Raw genomic sequence first — 21752 nt, forward strand, 5'->3', positions numbered from 1 at the left:
AATCTAGACATAAATGAACAGTTTATGCAGCGAGAAATAACCCAGGTTTTTCTTTGTAGTGAGCATTTAAAGGTACAGGTCTGCAGATGTTTAAATCCCCAATAAACCATAAATTGCTCATTTCTAGATATTTTATACTTATTTGTCCCTTTAGTCTATGTCTCAACATCTGAATCAATTTGTGGTTTGATTAGACTTTGCCACCAGCACTTGAGGGATTATTGTTGCTGGATTGTGATTTTTACCAATTAGGGAAGCACCAGATGTTTGATTATTTTCCCCTCATATTTTTGTCATGTTGACATACCGTGTCATAAGTACCCTGTGATATTTTTATGCTGTCAGATTTTGTATTGGTTTACTATATACAACAAGAAATGTTTGATGGAATGCTTGGATTCCCTTGTCATTTGTCTATTTTTGTTTTGTTTTGGTGGTTCTTTAAAAATTGGGGTATCTATTTTCTATTACTGTAGAAGAATTTACAACAATGACACTAATACTATTATGTACGGATGTACGTTGTTAAATTTACATGTTTTAACATGCTCACCGGTGATTGGTTGCCCAAACCCCGGGAAGTTTAAACAACTGTCATTGGCCGGCTGGTCTGCCGGAACTCCTTAATTTACATGTTTTCACATGCTCACCAGGGATTGGTTGCCCCAATCTCAGGAAGTTTAAACTACTGTCATTGGCCAGCTGGTCTGCTGGAGCTCCTTAAAAAGCGAGCTCCATCAGCCCAGCTGGCAGAGTGCAGTCACTTACTCTTGCAATAAAAAGTGCTGAAACTCACTTGCGGCTCTTGCATGCTGCTTTTCGCTGATCTAACACTGGCGATGAAGGACAAAGGGACCTGAGAACCCTCATTGGACAAGCAACCATTTCGCACAAGGACCAAGACCCTGCACCACAGCACAAGATGGAATCGCAAGCATCCCTACGCCAGCGATCTTTGACCTGCAGATGGAGGACTGGCACACATACATGGGGTGATTCCGGATGTTCCTGGAAGCCAACAACTACCAGGAATGGCCAGATAATAGGAAGCGGGCATTATTCCTAACTTACTGCGGAATGAAAATCTATAAGATGGCACAGACGTTGATTGCCCCAGCAGACGTAGAGTCCATAGAACAGCTGATGGAATGTGTGCACAAGACTTTGGAAAGGTTCAAGGAGAAGGAACTTAAAGTGAACCCAAAGAAATGTAAAATCAGTGTGAGACCGGTAGAATTCCTGGGATACCTCATAGACGGGTCTGGCATCCACCCCACTGACAGCAAAGTAAAGGCCATTAGAAACACCCCCACCCCAAGGAACAAGACAGAGCTTCAAGCCTTCTTAGGACTATTGAACTTTTATAGTATTTTTTTATAACAGAAGACAACCGTTGCTGAGCTGCTGCACAAGCTCCTGGGAAAGACAGCGCTGTGGACCTGGGGACAGAAGGAAGACTGGGCCTTCGCAGCGAGTGGTAAAAGAGCTCCTATCCTCCAATAGCATGCTCATCCAGTTCAACCATACTTTGCTGGTTCAGATCACCTGTGACGTATCTCCCTTCAGAGTTGGAGCAGTCCTCAGCCATCGCCTACTGGATGGATCAGAGGCTCCCATAGCCTATTACTCCAAGATCTTGTCCCCAGCTAAATGCAACTACAGCCAGATCAACAAGGAAGCCTTGGCTGCAATTGCAGGGATCAAGAGATTCCATGAGTATGTGTATGGCTTTCGAACTCATCATGGACCATAAGCCACTGCTGGTGCTCCTTGCCGGGAACCAACAAACCCTGCCATACATGTCCCCAAGGATGACAAGATGGGCCATTTTCCTCAGGGAGTATGACTACGAGCTGATCCACCGCCCAGGGAAAGACATCAGCCATGCCGATGCACTCAGCTGTTGCTTGTTACCAGAGCTGGTGGAAGACCCCGCCCACACCACCACTGTACTGCTAATTGACGTTGACCCAGCCAGCCCAGTCACTGCCGGAGACATCGCCGAGCACACACAAAAGGACAAGGGGTTGTGAAAGATTTTAAACTGAGTGTTGATGGGGTGGCCATAGGAGAAGCTGAGTGAGGAGTTCCAGAGCTACCAGAGTAAGCAAGTAGAACTATCAACTGTCAAGGGTTGCTTGTTGTGGGACATCATACCCCAGAGGCTGCGGAGGCGAGCCATTGGATCCCTCCATGAGGGTCATCTGGGGATAGTACAGATGAAGGCACTAGCCCGGAGCTACATCTGGTGGCCCAATATGGATAAGAACATCACAGAGTGGGTAGCCACTTGCAAACCCTGCCAGGAGACATGACCAGCTCTACCCCAGGCACCCATGCGAGAGTGGGAAGGGACCATGGTCATGCATCCACATCGACTTCACTGGACCAGTGAAAGGGCAGACATTCCTGATCATGGTGGGTGCTTACTCCAAATGGATAGAGGTCGTTATCAAGCAATCAACCACAGCAGAAGCCACGATCAGAGCTCTCCAGAAATTTTTCATTACCCACGGCCTACCCGACACCCTGGTCTCCGACAATGGCTCACAACTGACTGCCAAGATGATGGAGGCATTCCTCGCAGAGCAAGGGATCCGGGAAAGTTCTCATTGCCCCATTCAATCTGGCGAGCAATGGACAGGCTGAGCAAATAGTGAGGGTCACAAAAGAAACCCTCACCCGAATGGGACCAGGAAGCTGGCAGGAAAAGGTTGACCAATTCCTTTTCACCCAACATATCACCTCCCCCACATGCGACCACCAACAAAAGCCCAGCAGAGCTGTTGATGGGGAGAAGACTGAGGTCCAGACTTGACTGGTACCACCTGGACTACCTTCCAGAGAACTCCCTGGATTCCTCTTGACCAACCCAGGAGTTCAACATAAACGACCACAACTAAGCTGGGTACCCGACTTGGCTGGTGGGCCGAATCGTGACCGTCACCGGGCCGAAGTCATACCTAGTGGAGCTAGAGGATGGACGAATCTGGAGGAGACACATCGACCAGCTCTGACACCCCCTGGGAGAAGAGGAACCAGGGCGATTGGACTTCACCTGCCAGCTCAGAACAACTCCCGGAGAACCTCAGGTCTCTGCCCCGTAGAGCATACTCAACTGCCAGCCGGGAAGCATATGGGCAGAAACCAGCCCCACCAAACCAAGAGATCGAGGGACGACCATCCAACCCGAACCGCGAACACGTAGCTGCATCCGAAGCCATCCTGCGAAGAAATGGCATGTCAGGGGCCGAAGGAACCAGGCTGGAGCTCAACTCGCGGGCCTAAGAGCTCCAGAAGGTTCCTTCCCAGGCCACCAGAGGAACAGCAGGCTCGACTGCACAAACCGAGCTCCCAGGGACAAATGATCTGCCCAGGTCAAGTAGGAGACTGGCATGCCCCGCCTACCTGAAAGACTACATCACCTACGTAGGCCGGGGATTGGACATTGTTCATTCTAGGAGGGGAGGGGTGTTATGTATGGATGTACGCTGTTAAATGTACATGTTTTCACATGCTCACCTGGGATTAGTTGTCCAAACCCAGGGAAGTTTAAACTACTGTCATTGGCCGGCTGGTCTGCCGGAGCGCCTTGAACTGCTAGGTGAGCAGGAGCTGGAGTGAATGATGGGAGCTCAGCCTGTCACATAGCAGCACTGGGGGTCTTGAATTCGGGCTTGCTGATTGTCAACCCAACATTCTAAGATGTGAACCATTATACTCCCTTGGTCTCCTCTTGAAGAGTAAATGGCTGGAGTAACTATAGGTGATCTCAAGTTCTCTCATTGCCTAGGGAAGAATTACAAAGAGTCAATTTAATTGTTCTCTCTTATTTTCACTGTGGTTGTTAGTTCCAATTTTCATGGAGTTGTCTTCAGTTCACCATTTCTTCTCTGGAAGACATCACATTTTGTTGGGTTTTTATCAGAAAAGATAAGCAATTCCAGAGCTTTTTTTGGTTAAATGGTTGAGTCTGAGAAATCACCCTATGGCGCGTTAATTTAGTTATTGTAGTAGCACTATATAGATTCTTATAAAATTATTACTTTTCTTTTTGTAAGACATGGAAACATTTTTTAATAAAATAACTAGCTTAGAAAGAGAGCTAGGCATGTTTGTTGACTTATTACCAAAATCTGCTTTGAAGTAGCTTAAATACCAATCAATGGTTCATTGGGGTTTGTGTTTTCATGTATTAAAAAAGTTCAGAGTGAGTGCTTTAATCTCCTAAGGCTGTAGGGGGAAAAAATGAAATCTTTGTCTCCCAGCCCATCGTGCAGAGAAATAAATTAGTATAATGATTTATGTTTACGGTTTTAGTCAATTCTGATAGAGATTATAGAGACAAAATGACAAACTGCCTTTGCAGTAAACTTAAATCATGTCAGCCAATCTTTAGTTTTTCCTTACTCTAATTGCTCACCCTGTTCATTTATCTTCCTAGGCAATCTTTAGAAGAAATACCACTTCAATCAGGCCATGTGCAAACCACCAGAGATAAAAAGTTTAGCCTAATTTGTCTCACTAAATTGTAATGCCTCTAGTAAACAAATCGTAACTTGAAATGGATCAAGCTAAGCTAAATGGAAGAACAAGGTACAAAATATTTTCCCTTCCATAGAGGTACACAATGTTATTTTAATGAATTTTTCATTACCTTGCCCCAATGAAATGATAAAACAATTTTATATTGCAGTAGAGAGTACAGCCTGTCTCATAAAGAATGTAGATTTCAGTGTTTTAAAGCCTTCTGGCTAAAGAAATACATTTCCATATTCACTATATGGAATGCTATATTCATTCTGGTTAAGAGAACCAAATAGAAGAGATTAAATTTATAATATTATAGTTTATGATATATGCTATTGCTATTCAGTCTGTATGCTCTCTACCTGTGCAGTTTTAATGGAACTCACATTAAATCTATATGGGCTGCATAGTAGACATGCTTAGCAAATTGCCTCATTAATAGATGTAGGACAAAGGACTATAAAATATATAGAAAGTAAGCAGCATTCTAGAGAAAAATGTGGAAGAATGCAGTGACTTGAACACTTTTGGTCGGCTTAATCCCTCCTGCATGTTCCTAAATTGGGGTGGGGAGCACAGTCTTCTGCGATACATATTACTAAATGCTACTTCTGCAATCAACAGAACTCCCAAACTTGTGGCCACCCATCAAGAAATAGAACAATTTACTGGCCATTTTTAGTGTAGAATTAATTTAAAATAATGGTTTAAGCCTCTAATCTTTTTTGAAAAGAACCAAAGAGGGAGCAATGAAAATGGCATCACATCACTCCAATTTATAGCCTTTTTTTCATGTTTTCTAAAAATGTGAAAAATGAAAATCACAGAAAATTGTGAATATCTGCTGGATTAGGAGTACAATTGCCAACCAAGAGATGGCAATTATAGGTGCTTGATACCAAGTTATGTTCCAATAGAAGGGGAAAAATACAGAGATGGCCTTGGGAGAAGGCAGGTGGAAGGACAGGTTTGAGGAAAGGTCAGACTGCTTCTGCCCATCAGGGAGATGGAATCCGAAGTAATTTTAGGGCTGTCGTAGGGTGATATTAACTAGATATTGATAATTTAAAGGCTAAACCTGTATTAAAAAACACTTCTTTTATACAGCTAAATGCTAATCAATTCACTTTCTGACAACAGTTACTTCCTGCGGTGTCTGCTGATGTGAACAACAACAAAAATCAAGATGGCAGCCATAAAGTTGTGATTCAAGCTTTGGCTTTTTAAAAATGTGGATTTCTGTTGAAAAACTGCCACTAGACTTTCCTCATTACCTTAGAAACTATTTGATATTTTTGAAGTATTCTCTTTCTTACTTATCAGCTTTTAATATAACACATAGAATCTCCACATGAAGTTCACATTTTGTAGATGTAGGAGAAGAATAGGCAGAGCTGGAAGGCAAGGTTAGAGTCATTGCGTTGTCAAGAAATGCTCCTGGTTATTTGGTCCACAAGTATATCCTCCTTGCTATGGGAGTTATTTCTTGCTGTACAGGTAGCCATCAACTTACAACAGTTCATTTAATGACTGTTCAAAGTTAAAACGGCACAGAAAAAAGTGTGTTATGACCATTTTTCACACTTATGACCATTGCAGCATCCCCATGGTCATGTGACTTATATTCAGATGCTTGACAACTGATTCACATTTATGATGGTTGCAGTGTCCCAGAGTCACATGATCCCCTTTGGCAACTTTCTGACAAGCAAAGTCAATGGGGAAACCAGATTCACTTAACAACCATGTTACTAATTTAAGAACTGAAATGATTCACTTAGCAAATGTGGTGAGAAAAATGGAGCAAACTTAACAAATTTCTTAGTTAACAACATACCTTTTGGGTGCAATTGGGGTCGTAAACTGAGGACCACCTGTACTGCTCTCACCTTTGACAGTTTAGAAATTCTTTCTTAGGTGACATAAATGGCTGAAGTTACAGTAGAGGATAATGGAGACACTTGATTAACAAAACACAAGAAAGAAATGAAGTTTTATTAAATAACTGAAAAAGGGGGGGTATTTTTAACCCTATCTCTCTAACAAAGGGAAATATTTCCAAACTCTGAGCCTCCTTAAAATCTGTCCTTATATCTGCATCTCTCAAATCCTTTCTTCAGTTTTTTTCTGATATATAACTTACCCATAAGACAGTGATGGCTAACCTTTTGGTCATTGTGTGCCAAAAGCGCGTGCATGCATAATGCAATGTGTGCCCCCATGCCTCCCCTGCCTTCCATGCATGCATGCAAGACTCCTGCATGTGTGCCCTGCCCCCTGCGCATGCGTGGCAGAGACCCAAAAAACAGCTGGCTGGCAGGAGGTGTGCGTGGTGGAGATGAGCTGGGCGACAGTTTGCATGCCTGCAGAGAGGGCTCTGCGTGCCACCTGTGACACGCATGCCATAGGTTCACCATCACGGCCATAAGATAGCCTATATTGCCATGGTTTGATTGCAGTTTCTTCACCCAATTTTACGACATCCATACTAATGCATTATGGAACTTAACTCAAAAAAGTGTGCATAAGACTATGACTTAACTTAAAATATATTGATTTTAGTGGGACTCATATACTATATCCATTGAATTTTTAAGCCTACAATAGATTATTTACGGTAAGTTTATATTAAGAAACCTAAAATTGTATAATTTTATTCACTAAGGCTTAACAGGTTTTGTTTACATGAGTGCCCTTTAAAAACCTATTACAAAGTTAATAGTGGGTCTGATATTAACTATGAAGGGTTCCTTTTACTTACATCCTACTAAACTTAGACAGATGCATATGGCACTGGAGTAAAAGACAATGGAAAGAGTAAATCATTTTTAATTAAACCAGCTAATTAGTTTCTTAATGTGATTGATTTTGTGCCATCAAGTTGGTGTCAACAACCACATAGATAGATTTTTCTCCATGACAATCTGTCCCCACCTTGGTCTTTCGGATCTTCCAGCAATGCTCCTATAGCTAATTAAGTCCATTTTTCTTTGATAGTCCTCTTCTCTCTTCTTCCACTTTCTCAGCATTGTAGATTTCACCAGAGAGCTAGGACTTTACATAATGTGTCTGAGCTGGGATAATTGGAGCCTAGTCATCCCTTGTGCCTCAGGGGAAAACTGTGGTTTGATTTGTTCAATGATCAAATTGTTTGTTTTCTTAGCTGTTTGTGGTATTCTCAGGAGTCTCCCCAAAAACAAGGTTCAAAAGCATCAATATTCTTTCTATTTCTTAGGTAAACCTTACAAAAAGATAGAGTTAGCATTCATTGTTGTGCTTCTTGCCTGGACTACTTCTCACAAGAGTCAAATCAGGGCTGTCTTAACGCTTGGGCCTGATGGGCACTTGCTCCAGGGCCCCATGAATTTAGGGGCCCCATACTAATCTGTGCATGTTGTTAACCCTTCAATGCACCTTGTATCATATAAATTCAGCAGCTGTATGGCTTACTGTGTATTATTGTATTTTTCAATACCGATTTTGTTGGAATTTTGTATGAATAGAATTTAATTTTATTGACAATTTTACATTTTTATTCCTGTGAGTAGCTGTCGTAGGGGCCCCATGACACTGCTTTGCCTGGGGCCCATAATGCTGTTAAGACAGCCCTGAGTCAAATCATTTCCCCCTTCTTCTCTTTTACTTTCTGGAATAGTTTGGAGGGTCTCTCTTGAAACACACTCTCTTTCTATGGACTGAGATATCTTTTACATGCTACATGCCCAGTTTGTGGCTATTCCTCCAGTCTCTCAAGGTTATTGATGGTGGTTTAACAGTTAAGAAACTAGGCTTGTCAGCTGGAAAGCTGGCAGTCCAGGTTCGAGACCTGAGCACACATGATGGGGGGAGCTCCCATCTTCACCCAGCTCCAGCCAATCTAGCAGTTCAAAAGCATGCAAATCAGAGGTGGTATTCAGCAGGTTTTGGAGAACTGGTAGCAGAAATTTTGAATAGTTTGGAGAACTAGTAAATACCACCTCTGACTGCCCCCGCTCCCATCTATTCTCTGCCTCCTGAATCCCAGCTGATCGGGAGGAAATGCGGATTTTGCAGTAACCTTTCCCTGGAGTGGTGAGGGAATGGAGATTTTACAGTATACTTCCCCTGGAGTAAGGTGGGAATGGAGATTTTATAGTATCCTTCCCCTGCCATGCCCATGAAGCCATGTCCACGAAGCCACACCATGCCCACCAAGCCATGCCCACAGAACCAGTAGTAAAAATTTTTAAATCCCACCACTAATGCAAATGCAAGTAGATAAATAGGTACCACTTTGGTGGCAGGGTAATAGTGCTCCGTGACATCATGCTGGCCACATGACCACAGTCTTTGGACAGGATCAATGGCTTCGAAATGGAGATATAATCAGCAACGACTAGCGGAGTAAAATCAGCAGGGACACTTTTACTTTTTTTAAACCTCCAGATTATTCCCATATATTATTACATCCCCTTAGATATTTTGAGATATTGTCTATGAAATATGATAATAAAAGATCCTTTTCTTGAAACTTTTTCCAAGTAATAGTCAGTACACATTTTTAATACAACAAGAAAGGAAACTCTTCTAAAAGAGATATCTAGTACATATTGCAATAATACAGGATCAATTAATTGATGAATACAAGTGGACATCCTTGCCAAAGAGAAAAGAAAGTATGCTTTATTTGTAATTAAGAAATTAATAATTAAGATAAAAGTGAGGGCATTGGACCTTTTGTATGAGAGACACATAAGTCATACCAGTTGTTTAATTCTTATCATTTTCTCATTAAGTCCATCTATCATGGTCATTCATCTACTTATCAGATCTGTATAACAGTGCAAACATCAAAAGGCACAAAATGTCAGAAACCTTTTCTGAAGGAATTACCATGTGCCTAATCTTTCAAAACAGTTCAGCAAGAAATCAGGTTCTTATCATTACTCTGCTATGATTAAAATTACACATATTAAAGGCAGCACCAAAAATGGAAAGAATGAGATTTCTTTCTTGTAGCCTTGTCAGAGTTTTCATTTATTTCTCTAAAGATATGAAATTTCTTTTTCCTTTTGATAAATGTTAACTCTTCACTTCTATTCTTGCACTGGGATGCTGTAATGCAACTCAATGCATACATGACCAAGTTGAGTCAGAATTAAATTCTAATATTAAGAATTAATTAAAAACCCTGAAATAATATTCTATCTCTCTAATGAATTTAGATACAAGTTTAGGAAATGAAAATATTCTATTCATCAGAATGACTTTTTTAATAGAATAATTGTTTTAGAATACTTTGAAAAAAACAAAGTATTAATTAATATTAATAAACATATTAACCTTTATTAATTAAAACAATATATTTTACTATACATTTACATTTTTACTATAGCCCTGGCATTTGTACTATTGCAATTGGAGTTAAAAAATAAATTACGAACACCTCCGGAAGTCTCATTCAAAATATTTAATTTGTGCTTATTACAAAAACTTAACTTTGTAGACGATCATTAAATACACTGCAGATTTAAAGTAACCGCCTCCATAACTTTGAAGCTGCAGGAGAAACTGATGAGCAACAGCTACACAGCTGGAAGAAAGTGATGTTGTATGGTGCTACCATTAAGAAAATAATCACTAAGAGATTGTTGTAGAAGAGTGGTGCAAGTGAAAATGGCTGGTGAAGGATATATTTATTCCTTTTCCTGTCATTTGTTTCCTCCATAGCCCTTTTCTCCATGAACTTTTTCTGCTTTGGGAAAAGAAAAATAGAAGGTGGATAAAAGGTTAGTTGTTTCTTCTATTTTACTTCTCTACTACGTATTGTTCTATCCCAAACTGAAGTTCATTCAAAACAGTTGCATTCAGTGGTGAAATATAATTTTTTTGCCACCGGTTCTCTGGGCGTGGCTTGGTGGTGGTGGTGGTCATGTGACTGGGTGGGTGTGATAAACTTTTGTTTTTAATTTTTAAAGCATTTTTTACTACTTATTTGCTTGAACTGGTAGTAAAAAATGCTTTAAGAAGTGAAAACAAAATTTCAGCTGTGCCGTGCGATCGTGGGAACCTCCCCCACACTTTTTAAATCATTTTTTTCCTGCCGGTTTGGGCAAATAAGCAAGAAAAAAATCCTTTAAAAAGCAGGGGGGGGGGAGAAGCTTCCAAGGTTCACACGCTCATAGCTGAGCCGTTCAATCCTCGAAAGCCTTTTTTTACTACCGGTTCACAGAACCAACGACAATAGTCCCTACTGGTTTGGCTGAACCACACCAAACCGGGAGGTTTTCATCCCTAGTTGCATTCCTTACAAGTATGCTTCCCGAAGGACAGCAGCAAACATTGCCAAGAGGAAGACGCTTTGTTTTCCATCTTGCACCTATCCCCATTACAAACATGCCCTAGCAATATCATTTTTCCTACCAGTTCCTCTTAATAATAATTATTAATTGTTAGATTTATACCCAGTCTTTCATTCGGGAGTTCAAGATTGTGTTTATAAGAGAGGAACCAATAACTTGGTCATCATTTCTTCACCCATAAAACCAGGACAGCATCATGTGAGTCAGACTAGAAGAATTTTAAAAAGGTAAAAGAGTACCTATAGATCTTACTCTGCTAGTTATTGCTAACTGTAGAGGAGGTGCTCATCTCTGTTTCACGATCCTTGAGCCAGCACTATCGAAAGACATTTCTACAGTCATGTGGTTGGAATGACATCATGGGGTGCTATTACCTTTCCATTGAAGTGGTATCTATTTATGCTGGATGAAAAGCTGCGGACAGGAAGGCACTACAGAGAGCAATCAATTTGGCACAAGAAACCCTTGGTTGCCTTCTGACACCACTGGATGACATCGCCAGATCTCGCTGCTTTAGCAGAGTAAGGAAGATACTCAGAGATGATTCACACCCTGGTCAGTGTCTCTTTTCACTTCTCCCATCAGGCAGAAGACATCAAAGTATAGCCAGCCGAACAAACAGGTTTAAAGAGAATTTCTATCCTTGGGCTGTGAGACTTTTAAATACAACCACAATCACTCCATGCACACGCTAGTTTTTTTCTTTTCTTTCTTTTTTTTGTTTGTTATAATTTTGCACCAATGAGGTTAAAACCAATTTCCTTGTATTTAAGTACAATGACAATAAAGATTATACTTATACTCATCTACTCTCATTGCATGCTTTTGAACTTCTAGGTTGACAGTAGCTGTGGTGAAGTCAGGAGCTCACCCCGTCGTGTGGTGTTTGGGTCTCAAATCTGGGCTGCTGGCTTTCCAGCTGACAAGACCCCCATCTTAACCATTGAGCCACCATGCCAACCCAGAGGCAATAAAGGCAGCATAGAAATCAGCCAAGGGAGTGCGAATATGCTGGCAGTTTTCTGCACTTTGAATATAAATGAGGCTCCTTTTTAACAAATTATTTACATCCTCACCCAAAGCCTACATCCATGTTGTTGACTCTGTTTCATCTCCAGACCATAATTTATGTAGTATTTATCCTGCTCTTTCCCAAACCACAAGGTACTTGACAGACAAAACAAGGATAGCGAAGAAAAGCAAGCCAACACATCATTGTTCTGACATCACAATAAGGGCAAAGAGTTCTATTCATTGTGCATGTATTTCTTTAGTTCTTCTTTGCTGGAGATTGAAATAGTGTAACAGGGAAGAGAAAGTTAGTGGGAGAATTACAAACTAAGCATGTTATTTCCCACCTCTCAATAAAATACAGAAAATAAAATGGAATTGCACAACAGAAAATGAGATGCATCTTATCTATTTAAAATGAGCAGGATTTATTCTGCTAGTGACTATATTATCGTTAGAGATATATTTCCTGAAAGGAAGGAATATTTGAAATAGCAAGCATAGTATCAAAGTAAATACTGTATATAAGGCGAATGCTGTAAACATACTATTAGTCCCGACAGTCACAGAGATAGCTGTACCATTGATTTTTGCTGCGCCTAAGAAAGCTAAGCACCTATTTAATACTTGAATAGAGATGACAAGGAAATCCCAGGACTGTATAACAGACTGGGAATTGAACCCCACCCCCCGCCATAATCTCCTAGTTTCTAGCCTGATGCCCTAACCACTGCACCACACTGGCTTCTTTTTCCTCTTAATTTGAGTATTCATTTGAATTAATGAATACACATTAATTTACTTGATAGCTGAGACATATTTACAAAATAGGCATGGTGGAATCCTGCCAGTTCAGTGAACAGCCCGTTCAGTGATCATGTGTTTTGCATGCTCCGTGTGCGTGCACAGTTTTAGCAAAACTTACCTTCCATGTTACTTCTGGGGAGTAACACAGTGGAGGTGTGGCAATCAGCTCTGCCATGCGAATCAACTGAGAGGATATAGATAAGTAAAGCACAGGGATGGGCTGACTTGATCGTCAGAGCGAACCAGTTTACTCCTAGCTGATCATCGGAGCTACCGGTTCCCCTGAACCAGTCCAAACCGGCTGAATCCCACTCCTGAAAATAGGACTCTCTAACTGGGAACTCCTGGTTGCTACTACACCTTACAAAAGAAATGGCAGACCATTTGCATATCATTGCTCATTAGGTTACATATATATAATTCTGAAATCACCAGGAATTGAACTCAATTTGGGAGAGTTCTTATTTATGCATTGAGACAGCTCCATGCTCAGTCCTAGCTGTGCTACATACAGGGGCTTTCAAAACACAGAATTGCTTGAAAATGTATAAAATCCTTGTGATCTATAAAAAGCATAATGTTTTTGGATATGGAATTTTAAATACTAGATTCATGCCTGGAGAGCCTATTGGGAATATGGAGAGTAAGGAAATTAAAAAATAAATGTTATTTTGGCTGATGATTAAGGCCCTCGGTTGTTATTAGAAGCTGAATGGAATTCCATTATAGACAAAGCATCATAGGGCAACAGATCACAGTAATAACATTTACAATAAACAATAACAGAACAAAGCCGACTTCTATAAAATTCCCATAAGGAATTTGCTTTATCCATAATTTTCCTGTACATTTGAGGAACTGTGTCAGAAAAGACCATTATGTTCAATGGCACCAATTAATTTCTTCAACTTTTAATGGCATCTTCCTGAGTAAAAACCTCAGCTAATATCCCAGGCACATGATTGATGACAGCTTATGTTTGATTTCTACTGGATTCCTGATTTTTTAGTATTTTTAAAGAGTCCCACTGCAGCCAATCAAGCAATCAACATGAAATACTCAGATCCTTTCTTGAAAAACAGAAGAAAACCGAACACCAATGTGCCTCCTTTAGCTCGGCTGACAAAGTAGGGATGATTTTCTTTAAGCAATTTTCTGGAAGATGGATTACAAGAATTTTTAGTCCGAGAGAGAATGATAGCCAAGGGGAAATGCTCCATGTGCTTTCCAAATAAAGTATTGCAGTGTCCTTTACATAGTTGTTGCAATGCTGACATGAATATAATTGTTTCTGAAACACATAATAACAGATTAATCTGTTATTTTTATGCTCAAATATTCATCCACAATATTTACTTTAAAAAGAGTATTTTGTTTTTAACAAGCTTTTAAACATGCAGACATTAGAAACAGAACATTAATTCTGAGAAAACTAATTGAATGTTTCATATTAATTTTGGGTTCATCACAAAATGGGTGTGTTAAGAATAATATAATTAGTTTGCATATATATCTCTGTCTCTGTTTCTCTAGCAATACCAGTTTTGCAAATATAGACCTTATTTGTGTATTTATACCTGACATTTACCAGCAGCAGACTGAGTCCAAGATACCTGAACCTTCAGCCACCCCTGGTCCGGATTTGGGGTCCCTGTATTAGAAGAAGGGAACTGGGGCAATGTGTGGATCCTTCTCCCCATGTAATGGTCCCCCTAGTGCTCCTTCATACATCTGCATTCCAGTCCCTACTTTTCTTTTTTTTAAAGGCAATTTCTTAATGTTCCATTCCTTCACCTTGCATAAAATTCTATTTCAACACTTACCATGTATCCAGCAGCTGCATTCTGTAGGGTTTTTCTTCAAGACTGTCCTAGCTTCTAACATACCACTAGCCACAGCAATCCCTATCAAGGTCACAACCTAACACCAGTCCCCGCAATTATCACACAGGTATCAACACATGAAAAGTTTTCCCCAAGCCCATCACTTACTGCATACAACCTCTTTACCCGGTCCAAGTCCTCTCTTATCAGAATTCAGTGCTGTCCCCGCCCTCACCTGTTCTATCCCTCTGGGGAGCTCTTTGCCCACAAAGTTCAGTCTAACAGCTCTAGACAATTTCACCTTCTGTTGCCCTTGGAATCCTCAGTCACTTGCATCCAATCTTTTTTCTACCAGTTCTAATTCTGAAGCTTTTTCTAATGAGATTAAGAATTGAAACGTTATTGAAACAATTGGAAAAAAAAATCTAATTTAATTATTTGAATTATGTTTCCAAGTGCTGTGAGGAAAAGAACTAACGTAGCTTGCTTTCTCTTGCTGTCATAGGCTTGCAACTTCTATCAGCTTGAGAACCATCCTGGGTTTTTCCCATTATATCATGTGGGTTGAGGTTAGTTCTCTGAGTTTGTGGGATGGTGTTCGAATGTTTCACTATCAGGCTAGGTAACATCTTCAGTGGAAATGTCAGGGTCGTCATTCTGATGGCCCTAGTCTCCTTCTGGTCTTCTTCTTTGGTCTAATAGAAAACTGACACTAACATCCCCTAAATTCCACTGAAGATGTTACCTAGCCTGGTAACAAAAAATTCAGAAATCAACCCATAAACTTGGAGAACAAACTTCCACCCTCATCCTATACCCAAGCTACAGATATTCACCACTATTGCAAGTGTATCATTTGTGTGCCCCCCCCCCCCGCTTTGGAGAAGGGCTGTCAGGCGTTCTATGGGATGAAGTGGAGCCTTAAAAATATTCAAGGCCAAAACCACAATTTCGCTTCTGAAAATGCACTCCACCGCATAAGGAAGGTTTTATATTTTTGGTCCCACCAGTTCTATTAGCCCATAGAAGAAGCCAGAAAGGGACGTGGACCTCAGTTTTTACCTCTTTGTTACAAAAAAGTATTTACATTGTAGTATCTTTTTGTACTATTGAAGTACATTTTCAATTGTCAGCTGTTAAAGGAAATTAACAATTTGTATCCAAATATTATATTGTGCTATACTTTAAATAACACTCATTGCAATAGTCAAGATCTTTCATCCTTGCTCAGTAAAAGCCCTGTGAAAATTAAATAGAATTTTCATTCTCATAGTTTCAACTTTTGATCAGTCAACACACAGCAGCATTAGAGATGAATTACCATTTAATTGTCCTGTAATTAGTTTCTGTTTTCTGGGAGCTTTGCTGTGAAGCAGTGTAATTTTTAGGAGAGACAGCAAGAGGGAGAGTGAATTATGGAAACCAAAAGAGAAATTAAATACATACCAGCAGAGAACAGGAACTGCTAATTAAGGACCAATTCAGTAGTCTTGAATCTTCACAGAAAATGAAGCAATTAAATACTCAAGACAAAAAGAAGTTTCTAATTAAAAGAACAGCAGGCCCGAAAATGTTCTGCAGAACACTGCACAAGTTGATGTTGTACTGTGCTTTAAGTGAAGAATGGGAGGAAAAATATTAGAAATCAAACTTTTAAAAAAGATGAGGTGAACAATTCAGAAAAATGTAGAAGCAACTAGTTAATAATAGCAGTGTTTCACTCAGGATTTTATGGTTAAAGTTGATAGGAAAAGGATGGAAATACTACTGTAGAAGTAGTTATTTCTTTACATCACAGAAACCTCTACTGTGCTTGTAAATATTTGTAAAACAAAAAGGGGGGAAACACAGTCATGTATGGTTTTCCCACACTAGTCAAAGGAAGATCCACATCTCATTTTAGACCTATTAGTCTCCAAACTGCAGTCTCTGATTCACTGAACTTGGCCACAGTCAGTGCATACTTCTATTATCATAAGTTGTTTCTGTGATTTTTTTTCCTGCAAGCAAAATGTAAAGCTTCATTCAAAGATTATATTAACTGACCTTCCTCCATTTTCAATAATATACCAAATAAAACTATCCCCAAACTAAAGATGGACAGACATACTAACAGATAATTCTCTCCCCACCCTCTGTGTGTGTGTGTCTGTGTGATTCTTTCTCTGTGTGTGAGAAAGATGACTGGGTAAATGAAATCTGTCACTTAATGAATTTTACAACAGAGCACCTTCAGCTAAATTCCAGAGGGAGGAGATGAAGAATGGAGAGCCGTCCAAACATCTCCAACTGTCATGTAGAAGAGAAGGAATTGAGGTTTGGGTAGAAGGACATGTCAGAGAGAACTTTATTTGCCAACAGAGAGAGTGACTTCTTTAAATAACTATCACTTCAGTTAAAAGAAGCAAAGTGGTACATTGACATAGATGCATTACCTTGTTAACAGCAAGCCTATCTTATCCAATGTAGAGAAATGCAATTTTCAAGCAAACTTTTAAAGTTGACCCATAAGAGGTATTTTGATTCCTGTTTAAACTGGACCTATTTATACTATCTCTACATTTCATTTGGAAAAGTAACAGAACAATTCCAAACTGGGGAAATATCTGGTGGTGACAGCAATACCAGGGGAATGTTACATTAACATCCTAGAGCAGAGTTCCCCAATGTCTCTGGCTTTGCAAACTGGCGGGGGGAGGGGAGAGGGGATGGTGTACATGAGTGGCAGATATGCGCACCTTCCACTCACATAAATGAAGCATGTGTACATGCGCTCACCCACTGCTTGCACGTGGGGATGCAGATATGTGCATGTGTGCTCACTGGCCAATTCTGTGGTGTGGTTACAATCCCTTCACGGCCCACAATTTGGGGACACTTGAGCTGGAAGGAAATATGTCTTAGTATTGGTTAAGGAATACCCAAACAGCTATTGGCTTCTACAGGGAGCAGTCAAAAAAGTCAAGATGGTGTCTGAGGATGCATCAGTAAAAAATAACTTTAATCACTCCCTTTGCAATCATTGGACAATAATTCCGCTACTCATTGGAGAGGGATGATGGAAAAGGAACTGCATTCACTGTATATTAAGAAGCCTTCCCAATGCTGACTTATGACCCAGCAGCCAAATAAGAAGCTCACATATAGAATGTGAGCAAACTAATGGCACAGAATCGCAAACTAATTCTTCCTCCATACCTAAATACCATTTGTAAGTAACTCCGCTCCTGTGTGGAAATTAGCAAGCTAACTGAGATATATAAGATTACCTAAAAGTATATTTTTAAAAATTCTGGCCCATTGTGTCACCTTATACTGCTAACCTGGGAGGAAAATGTAAAAGTGACCAATGATGATCTAGTGGATAAAAAAAGGTGAAATACTGAAGTCATATTGCCTCTTCTATAGAAATATAGAAGATAAATATATTGCACCTCTTTTAGTGGGCTTTTGAGGATGTAAAGACCATCCAAACTATAGATGGCTTCCAGAACCTTTACAGTGATCAAATGCAGTTACTCTACTGTCATGATCAGAACTCAAATTTTGCCCCAGCAAGTTAAATAAGTTGCTCCTGGGCAGTGGTGGGTTGTCAATTTTTTTACTACTGGTTTGGGTGTGCTCCTGTGCGCGCATGTTCACAATGCTTCTGCACATGGCCAGAAGTGTCCGGGCGGATGGGTAGAGTCTCCCGCCACCGCTACTACCGGTTGGTCGATTTGGGCCAAACCGGGAGCAACCCACCTCTGGGTTTAATCTCTTTTTTCCCCCCTGATTTTAAAATTATGCTTCACCTACAAGGTACATTTCCCCCTTTTTCCTTTTGTGTGATTTAGCCTATGACTATCAATTAAATAAGCAACCAATAATTGATAAATGCAGAACTTCTCAAAATTTCTTAGTTCATAGCACCCATGGTATGATTGGAAGATGTGGAGAGATCTGGCCCATAGAATTGCCAGGAATCAGACATGATTGAATGGATATCATCATCGCCGTTGTCATCGTCGTCATCATCATGAGTTAATAGTGAATTGATGGCATAGCATCATCAATTCATGCAGAAGGGGCTACAGTGTAAATTTCATCCAACCAGCAAGATTTTTTTTTTTTGTTCTGGGATACCCTAGTGATCACTCAACAGACTTTAAGATTGCAGTCAAATACATATATTTATTTCAGACCCTTCACAACTGAACAGTTAAGAAAAATACCATGGTCTATGGGCTTCTATTTGAGCTAAGCTTTCTCACTCTCTCCATCAGCAGAACTCTATTAAAATGAAACTAGGAAACCAAATTTCTTGTGATACTGTGAAACAAGCAAGCCACCACTGTTCTCCCAACAACAATTCCTTTTTTTCTGCCTGTATCTTTAAAAAACAGACAGATAGATAGACAGACAGACGGACGGACGGACGGACGGACGGATGGATGGACGGACAGACAGACAGTCAATAGATAGATAGATAGATAGATAGATAGATAGATAGATAGATAGATAGATGTAGATAGGTAGATAGTTAAGTAAAACCTGAAAATTCAAATAGGATAATTGTCCCAAGACTGTTACCCCTTGCCAGCATCTGTTTGTCTGCAGAAAGATGAGTGGTTTCTTCCTGAGATCTAATTCAGTAGATTTATTGACTACAATTACTGGGCTTTGATCACACCAGAATCGGTGGTGTACTGCATGGGGTGTAGCTGTCCTTTTCCAATTCACTCTTCTTATCAGGATACATGTCTGTTGATTTGTGGGAAGCTGGCTGTTTTTCGTTCCTGACAAACTCCAGTGATTAAAATGTAGTGGCTTGCTCTAGTTTCCCTGATAAAGGTGACAGCTGCCGAGTTTCCAGTGTTAGTGGATATGGTCCATGCAGATTGCTTTTTAATGAAAGCAATACATTATCTTACCCATAGACCTTGCCGCCTTACCACCTTAATGTATTCTAGCTTGGCACCACATTAATCTATAAATTAGGTATATTAAAGATACTTCTTAGTATTTAGGCTAACTTTAAACAGGTTTTTAACCCTGGCCTTTAACTTTTTCCCTCAGCAATTCCACAACAGCTGCCCTGTAACCAAACTTGTATTTTTTCCCTGCTTTATTTTACTTCATCTCTTCACAGACACTGCTGTGTAGAACATGACATTCTTTTCAAGGCTATTGAAATATTATTTATTAAATTTATATGCTGACCCTCCTACAGATAAGTGACTCAGGGTAACTTACGGACATAAAAACTTAAAAGTAGAATCAATTAAAATGAGTTATAATGCTATAAAAAAAAGTAGGACCAAGGAGAAACAACCAATATGCCTGATACGCTCATCCAAGTATTGAATAATACTGCACCGGCAAATTTGGAAAGAAATTTTGAGTTACAAAATTTAAAATGGAAACAATTTAAACAATTTAAAATGAGGTGCTTTGTGGGAGCATAAAGCTTCCACATCCAAATGGTCAGAGTGACATTATCTCCTGTCTATGTTGAGCCCACCTCTTCACTAGTATGCAAGCCACATAATCTATATATTTTACATTCTGAGCTATTTCAAGCACAGCTTTCCATCATTCATCACAATGCTAGATTAAAATGTCATTTTTAAATGCTACATTATAGTTGATAAAGGAAACGATTGTTGAGCTTTTATCTGATAAAATAATATCTAATAAATCTCCTGCTAGGTCTAAGAGAGAAGCTTCCTGCAATGGATTCCATGTATAAATACTTCCAAACTAACAGTACCACCTGACATGATTTTTTTAAAATAAAGCTAGCTGCATTATTGTCAAGGGTAATACCTTCCAATCTGTTAATGATTTTATGAGAATAATTACCAGCATGATGCTGTACATTATAAAAATGTATATAAAATGAATTTAGGCAATTCATTCATTTGAAAATGAATCCTATAAGTTTTTGTTGCTGTGGTCAATGAAACAAAGGAAGGTTTAAAAGCAAGCATAAATGCCCAAAATTAATTAAACTGGAGAAATTATCCTTTTTGTCATACTGAGTGGAAAATGTATGTCGTTATTATGTATGATACAGCTTAAAAAAAGAGTGATTGAAAGCAAAATATTTAATTGTAGCATTTAGCATGTTTCCCCCTCTTAAATGAAGCAGATTTTTTTTTGTTTCAGAAGAACACTAAGTGAGGATTATGAAAAGATAAAGCCATTGGTTTACATTACTTTCATATCACGGCACCATTTAAATTCTCTACAAAGATAAGATACCAGACCTATTGATTCTGCTCCAAGTTGGAACCTCACTTTACTTTAAAGATTGGCAGCCAAAAACATTCCACAAAACTGATCACATTGCACATATCAAAATAAAAGAATCAAGTTACACCCTCTGTTTGTATTTAATATTTATAGGCCATTCTAACTTATCCCCCAAAATTTAATACTGCAAACCTAATCATATGTTTTCAAAGTGTTTCTGATCAACATATTTGAAAAGTAGAACAGTTTAAAGAATAGAACAGTTTTTAAAACCCAAAATATTGCATAATATTGTGCTCATATTAAAAATATGCAAACCAGGGTCCAGAAAATCTATTTTAAGTATTCCATCTAAACTTCTTTCTATCTTTTCCTATTATACCCTAAGAAAGCCTGCCCAAATATTTTGAATGAAATGAATGGTACATCATGTTCAGTGATAGCTATTTTTAACATCATTAACATACCACATTGCCCTTTGCAGATGATTTTTCCTATCTCATTCTAATGGCATTGACAAAACAGAACTATAAAATTCAGCATATTTTGCTGATAATTAATTCAGCTTGGGGTAGGGACTGGGGATAACCGGTGATGATTTTACTCGCATAACAACAGCTCCCTCTACTGTTTTTCTTTGTAGAAATTTATAAGAGGATATATTTTTTTTACTGTTTCACACATTAAGCATTTGAAGGATTCCTTTGTTTCGGAACCATCTGCCTAAAACTTGAACAGCTTCAATTACACATCTGAAATAAATTTCATTTCATCCACTTCGTCTTCTTAAGGGCCAGGATGACATTTTCACAATCCTTATCTGGCGTCTTCCAAATATGCTGGGACTGCATCTTCAATGTTGCCAGCTCCTAAAATTTTGGCCAGGGAGTCTGGAAGCTGCAGTCTAAATACATCTGGGACACCCTAGTTGAGAGAGGCTGAGTTAGGAAAAAGTAAGTTTTCTGCATTGCTGAGTTCCTTCCTTTGACCTTTTTGCTGGAGG

Source organism: Thamnophis elegans, chromosome 3 (genome assembly GCF_009769535.1).
Source record: "Thamnophis elegans isolate rThaEle1 chromosome 3, rThaEle1.pri, whole genome shotgun sequence".
Lineage (NCBI taxonomy): Eukaryota > Metazoa > Chordata > Lepidosauria > Squamata > Colubridae > Thamnophis > Thamnophis elegans.